Below are 7,842 nucleotides of genomic sequence, written 5' to 3'. Positions count from 1 at the left end.
ATAAATTACTAAATCCCCAAGTTATTTTGGACAATTGAAAGAATAAGAAAGTAAGAACTAAGAAAAATGAAGGAAGCTAATCTCCCTCCCACAGTCCATGATATTTTGACTCTTTGCTTCAATTTTCCTCATATACGAAGAAAGAAAAACACCAGGAAATAGAGTTGATGGTTTAGTCAATGTTCAGAAATTTTAAATTGTCAGTTTCAACCTTCACTAAACTTGAAAAATGTACTATTTTTGGTCACATTTCCTGTGTTGGTCAAACTGGTTTAGCCAGTTTTTCACTCTTTGTAATCCAGGTAGACTCAAATTAAAAATGCCTTATTGTTGACACGTGAGTACCAGAATACACATCTATATGTTTATCATCTAGTGTGAATGATGCCTGAGGAGACAAGACAAGGCTTTAGGTACTACTAAAAGTAAATTTACAGTATTTGAGAAACATGGTCAAGACGGTACACAAAAATAAGGTAAAACATTATATACAATAGTAGATAAAGTCTGAGTATCTTAAGGAAATGCAAGAAAAAAACAAACTGACTGAAGCAAAAATATACAAAATGTGGCCAGACTGACCATGTGTTTGTAATTGTTAAAGCTGGATAATAGTACATGGCAGTGAATCATTCCATTCCCTTGACTTTGTGTTTGAAATTTTCCATACAAAAAAAAAAAAAAAAAAAAACAAACCAGGAGAAAAATAAATCTGAAAAAATCCAGCTTGTGTTTTTTGAAGACCTTTATTAAACAACTAAATAAAAATATAGAAAAGTAATAATGAAAACATGATGCATTGAATTATAAGCTTTCTAGGGAAAAATAATACAATACAGAATATTGAATTAATAACAGGGAGAAAAAGACCATCAATTAACCAAGAAAAGGTTGTTACTTTTAACGAAATGAATAAGTTTGGTATTCTTCTTTGTTGTTGTTTTAAGCTTTTAACAAGATAAATGAGAATGCTGGTTTAAAAACACACACACACACACACACACACACACACACACACACACACACACACACACTGTCCATTGCCCCAAACAGGAGAGGGGATTCTTGGGAAATTGCAACATATATAAGCAAGTACAATTGACCCTTGAACAACATGGGTTTGAACTGCACAAGTCCACTTATATGCAGATTTTTCTTTCAATAAATGCGTACTATGTTACTACATGATCTAAGGTTGGTTGAATCTTTGGATGCAGAACCATGAATACGGAGCGCCGATTTCAGACTGTGTAGGGATGGGCACCTCTAACCCTGGCGTTGTTCAAGAGTCAGTGGTAGTTTTAGATAAATGATTTGTGAAAGTTTTTGTACTAAGCCAGTTATTTTTTTAAATTGCTGGGTGCTAGGAAACTAAATGTTTCTAAAATACAAATATGGTACCAATTCAAAGACAAAAGGGACGTTTTTGGTTAAAATGATATTACATTGAATCCAATACAAATACCTTAGTAAAATTATGTGTAGCCAAAAACTTTTGGAAATAGGATCAAATGAAAAGCAAAAGTAAAGTTTTAAAGAAAAAACAGGCCTAATATTTAATAGTTTTTGTTGGTAGAATCACAGTATTAGTGCGGTGGAGGACCTTAGTATGTTACCCATTGTTTGGTTTAAAATAAAATATATACACTGCCTCAGGAAATTTTGTCTGAAAATTGAATCTGCATTATGGACTAGCTTCTCAGTGAAGAACCTCAAGCTGAATGATGAGGGTGACTTGTTAAAGAAAAATAAAATAAAGAGTTTGTATCATTAGGAAAACAATAAGAATTACAAGCCTGCATATTTTGTTCTCAGAAGTTCCCTTTGGAACGAAAAAAGCACAAATGCCCTAGCATACTACCTACCCTGGTCTGAGGGCTTTCTTTGTTTGCTACTTTGTTCCCCTGTTTCTGACCACTTCTTAGCACCCCTGGACCCTGTCTGTAATCTAACATCCAATTCTTATCAGAATTGTCTGTCCCCTGAATCAATCCTGTCAACTCCTTAAAGCTAATTTTGTATAGAACAAGATTTATTTAAACAATCTTTCTGACAAATTTATTTAAAGACTCCTAATTTAGAAGGAAGAAAAGCACAGTTAAGAGGTAACTAAATAATTTCGTGATTCTCACAAGGAAACCTAAGGGAAAACTTAGGAGTGCACATGGGTACTTATTTCTTCTGCTTTATTGAGGTATAAATGACAAATAAAATTGTAAGATAATTAAAGTGTGCAACATGATGGGTTGATATACATCTACGTTGTGAAAGGATTCCCCTCCCCCCAGTCAAGTTAATTAACATATCCATCACCTAACATATTTGCCTTTTTTCTTTTTGTGGTGAGAACATGTAAGTTTTACTCTCTTAGCAAATTTCAGTCATACAAAACAGCGTTATCAACTCATAGTCACCGTGTTATACATTAGATCCTCAGTCCTTATTCATCTCATAACTGACTTTTTCCTTTTTACCAACCTCTTATTTCCCCCATCTGCAGTCCCTGGAAACCACTTTTCTACTCTGTTTCTACGTGTTCAACTTTTTTTTAGATTCCCCATCTAAGTGATACTGTAACCGAAAGTGGGGTCTGGCTGCTGACCACTCAAAAGCCAATAAAGGGACTTCCCTGGTGGCCCAGTGGTAAAGAATCTGCCTTCCAATGCAGGGGATGCAGGTTCGATCCCTGGTCGGGGAACTAAGATCCCACATGCCGTGGGGCAACTAAGCCCGCGCACCACAACTAGAGAGAGAGAAGCCTGTGCACCGCAGTGGAGATCCCGCGTGCCGCGACTAAGACCCAACGCAGCCAAAAATAAATAAAATAAATAAATATTAAAAGCCAATAAAGAGGCAAGTTTGGTGGAAAGGAAAGTTTGCTTTATTTTGGATGCCAGCAAGTGTGGGGGAGGGCGGATGCCTGTCCATAGGCCAACTCACCCCCACTGAAAATCAGGGAGAAGAGCTTTTATAGACAGAGGGAGGGGGCTACATGCAGAAATAGCACAGTCAGCTCTGACAGTCATCTTGAAATTGATCATCGGTGGTCTGATCAGCGTCATCTTGATTGTTTTAAGTACAATTAATCTTTATCTCCAGGGTAGGTTTGTTTCCATTCCTTGAGGCCAATTCTCGGAATTGTGGCAGCTTATGTCATGGCTACAGTCTGGTCATCATGAAGTTAACTTCACCTGGTGTGGGTTTCAGTATCTATAAGACAGCTCACAGGATATAGCTCAGAATATTATCTATAGCCCTTGAGAAGGAACTAAAAGGTCCTTGACTATGCTTAATGACTAAACTATTATTATTTGGTCTCCTTTGACTCTTGTCCTTTGTTTCTGCATTTTCTCACTTCTCTGATTAAACTTATTCTTTGGCTAAAGTTTTTCCACAGACAAAAGGCAGGCTGAGGACATGGGGGGCATATACTATAGGGTCCTGCTCCATTTCAATACCATACAGTGTTTGTCTTTGTCTGGCTTATTTCATTTAGCATAATGCCTTCCAGGTTATCCACATTGTCAAAAATGACAGGATTTCCTTTTTATTTTAAGGCTGAGTAATATTCCTGTGTGTATGTGTGTGTGTGTGTGTGTGTGTCTGTAAGTGTATCTAATAATTTCTTGATTATTCTTCCACTGACAGACACATAGGTTGTTTTCATACCTTGGTTATTGTGAATAATGCTGCAATGAACATGGGAGTACAGCTATCTCTTTGAGATAATGGTTTTGTTTCCTTCAGATATATACTCAGACGTGGGATTGCTAGATCATATGGTAGTTCTATTTTAATTTTTTGAGGAACCTCAAAAACTGTTTTCCACTGTGGCTGTACCAGTTTACATTCCCATCATGTGTGCATAAGAGTTCCCTTTTTAAAATATGAAAGCATTTATTGTGTTCAGAAAGATAAATTTATAATATATTACACAGGAAAAACTTACAACTTACTTTGTAGGACAGCTTCTTAGAATGTAAAGTTAATTTTAAATTACAATGAATGTACAACACTATATAGTATAAGCTCCTGTCTTTTTGCATAGTGTAATCATCATTCTTGAGAATTAAAATAAGTTTCTGTAGTATTCATTGCTGTAGCTATACAGGAATAGCACAGACACCTTTTTTTCTACTTTGATGTTATAAATTTCATCACAGACTAATTTGAGGTATCTTTATTTTGACAAGCATGACAGCAGCTACTTCACAGTTGTGTTAAATGCCTGTTCATCAGCATCCCACTCTAATGATAAAAACTGTAAGATTGTTTCTTTGGGTAGATCCACAGCCAAAATTTCAATTTCACTGCTTTTCTGATGTAAGTTGGCAAGGCAGGTATGAAGTGTTTTTATCTGAGTTTCATACCATCCCCTAGTGTTGGCTGACAGCTTCTCTGGGACTATCACACTCACAATATGAACAAATGTTGCTTCATGGGTTTCAACAAACCTGAAGCATTTGAAAATGACCCCTTCAGGTTTTGTACGGCAAGATTTTCAGAAATTTCTCTGATAGTCCTTTTGTAATCGAGCAGGACTCAAGGGGCCTTCCTGTGACACCTGCTCCCCGTGTCCTCCACTTGCCTCTTGTCTGTAGAAAAACTTTAGCCAAAGAATTAATTTAATCAGAGAAGTGAGAAAAATGCAGAAGCAAAGAAAAGCAGCCAAATAGGATAAAATAATAAAAGTTCAGTCATTAAACAAAGTCAAGGACCTCTAGTTCCTCCTCAAGGGCTATAGATAATATTCTGAGCCATGTACTTTGAGCTGTTTTGCAGATACAGAAACCCCAACTAGGTGGAAGAAGTTAACTGCATGATGACCAGACTGTAGCCATGACATAAACTGCTCCATCTTACACAATTCCAAGAACTGGCCTCAAGGAAATGGGAACAAACAGACCCTGGAACTGAAGATTAACTGTACTTAAAACAATCAAGATGACACTGATCAGACCACCACATGACCAAATTCAAGTTGATTGTCAGAGTTGACTGTGCTGTTCTACATGTAGCCCACTCCCTCCACTTATAACTCCTGAAACTTCCCTTTAAAATCTCATGCCCCTTGATTGGCAGTTGGGAGTTGGTTCTTTGGGACATGAGTCCACCTTCTTCCCAGGATTGCTGGCCTCCTAAATAAAGCAACCTTTCCTTTCTACCAATACTTGTCTCTTCAGTATTGGCTTTCAAGCAACAAGCAGCCAAATCTAAGTTTGGTAACACTTTCATCACTGACTTTAGTCCTCAGTTTCTGCCCAACATGGACCACGAGATTGGACTCCAGCACTCATTTCTCTGTTAGCTATTCCTTCTCAAAAGATTTAACCTTGACATGGCTTCCTTCTTTATCTGAGACAAGGGTCACATAGGTGAGTTCATCATGTCTGCAGTACTCCTGTAATTCCTCTTGGGACTGTGACAAGTCATACATGATTTCTGCTGTGATTCTCACTGACCAGAGTTTCTGGGCTCGGTTGATGGCCCTGGTCATGGATATCTGGCCAGCACTTACAACAAGGAGGTCACAAGAGCTTATTGTAACAGGTTCTTCCAGGTTGAGGACAGCAGATTCCCTTTTCTCCACATCCTTGCCAACATGTATTATCACTTGCCTTTTCATTAATAGTCCTCCTAAGTGGTGTGAGGTAATAGTGCAGTTTTGATTTACATTTCTCTGATGATTAGTGATGTTAAGCCCCGTTTTATGTGCCTGTTAGCCATTCGTATGTCTTCTCTGGAAAAACTCTATTCCAATCTTTTGCCCATATTTTAATTGGGTTGTTTGTAGGTTTTTTGCTATTAAGTTGTATGAGTTCCTTGTATATTTTGGATATTAATCTCACAACAGTTATGTGGTTTGAAATATGTTCTCCCATTCCATAGGTTGTGTTTTCATTTTGTTGATGGTTTCCTTTGCTGAGCAGAAACTTTTCCCCCACATTTGGTTCACTGGTATAATAGTAGCAGAAATACTATTGTCAAGTGTATAACAACTCTAAGTTGAAAGATATGAAACAAAAAATGAATATATAGAATAAACAGATTATAGAATTATCCATGGGAGAAAAACCTTCTGTGATAAATGACTTCTGACCTTTTAAAAATTATTTATTTATTTATTTATTTGGCTGTGTGGGGTCTTAGTTGCAACACAGGGGATCTTCATTGCTGTGTGTGGGATCTTCATCATGGTGTGCAAGATCTTTAGTTGCAGCATGTGGAATCTTTAATTGCAATATGCGAACTCTTAGTTGTGGCATGTGGGATCTAATTCCCTGACCAGGGATCGAACCCAGGCCCCCTGCATTGGGAGCACAGAGTCTTAGCCACTGGACCACCAGAGAAGTCCCAACTTCTGACTTTTTAGTGGTATTCAGTTGGGAGTTCCAGGAACTGAAATATTTTGTCTTAAGGTACAGTAGTTTTCTGTATAAGACTTAGCTCTGTTTTCCTAGAAACTTGATGATAATTTTTCAGAGACACATAACCAACAAATGATTCTCTGCCTCATTTAAAAATTGCATTCATTATTTACCAAAAAAGGAGAAAAATATAATAAATTTTAGAAATATTTATTTCAAATGTATTAATAAAATAAGTCTTTGGCACTGCAATTTTTAGTTTCCTGGAAAATTCACTTATGTGGAATGGCTTATTCTCTGACAGGGGCACAGTACAAGATTTTTAGTTTTATATAATCCCACTTGTTATTTTTGCTTTTGTTGCCTTTGCTCTTGGTGTCAAATCCAGAAAATCATTGCCAAGACCAATGTCAAGGAGCTTACTTTTTATATTTCTTCTAGAAGTTTTACAGTTTCAGGTCTATGTTCATGTCTTTAATCCATTTTGAGTTGATTTTTTTGTATGGTGTAAGATAAGAGTGCCATTTCATTCTTTTACATGTGACAATCCAGTTTTCCTAACACCATTTATTGAAAAGACTGTCCTATTGAGATGATCATGTGATTTTTATCCTTCATTTTGTTAATGTAGTGTATTGTATTATTGATTGATTTGCAGTTGTTGAACCATCCTGTATCTCTGGAATAAATCCCATTTGATCATGTTGAATAATTGTTTTCATGTACTATTGAATAGGATTCACTAATATATTGTTGAGAATTTTTGCATCTATGTTCATTAATGATATGACTTGTAATATTATTTTCTTGTAGTGTTCTTGTCTGGCTTTGGTATCAGGGTAATGTTACCCTTGTAAAATAAGTTTGGAAGTGGGGTTTTTTTTTGAATTGTATTTTATTTTTTTATACTGCAGGTTGGAAGTGTTTTCTTGTCTTCTATTTTTTGGGAGAGTTTGAGAAGGACTGGTATTAGTTCTTTAAATGTTTAGCAGAATTCAACAGTGAAACTATCTGGTCCTGGAATTTTCTTTGTTGGGAGGTTTTTTTTAATTACTGATTCAGTCTCCTTTACTAGCAATTGGTCTGTTCATATTATCTATTTTTTTCATAGTTTAGCCTTGGTTGGTTGTATGTTTCTAGTAATTTCTCAATTTCTTCCAGGTTGTCCAATCTGTTGGTGTATAATTGTTCATAGTAGTTTCTCAGGATCCTTTGTATTTGTGTAGTATCAGTTGTAATGTCTTCTCTTTAATTTTATTTGAGTCTTCTTTTCTTGGTAAGTCTAGCTAAAGTTTTGTCTATTCAAAAAACTGCTCTTAGTTTCATTGATCTTTTCTCTTTTCTTTGTTTTTAGTCTGTATTTCATTTATTCCTGCTCTGATCTTTATTATTTCCCTTCTTAACTTTGTTCTTCTTCTAGTTGCTTAAGGTATAAAATAAAGTTGCTTGTTGGAGATATTTCTTTTTTCCTTAA

The 7,842-nt window shown here is 36.1% G+C and overlaps 1 pseudogene; it reads right to left on the bottom strand.

The window, feature by feature from the left end:
• Nucleotides 1-4,069: 4,069 nt before the first annotated feature.
• Nucleotides 4,070-5,626, bottom strand: LOC112398276 (eIF-2-alpha kinase GCN2 pseudogene; annotated as a pseudogene).
• Nucleotides 5,627-7,842: the final 2,216 nt, after the last annotated feature.

This window comes from Neophocaena asiaeorientalis, unplaced genomic scaffold, assembly GCF_003031525.2.
Source record: "Neophocaena asiaeorientalis asiaeorientalis breed wild unplaced genomic scaffold, Neophocaena_asiaeorientalis_V1.1 scaffold155, whole genome shotgun sequence".
Classification (NCBI taxonomy): Eukaryota; Metazoa; Chordata; class Mammalia; order Artiodactyla; family Phocoenidae; genus Neophocaena; species Neophocaena asiaeorientalis.
This window is presented reverse-complemented; position numbering and strand designations above follow the sequence as displayed.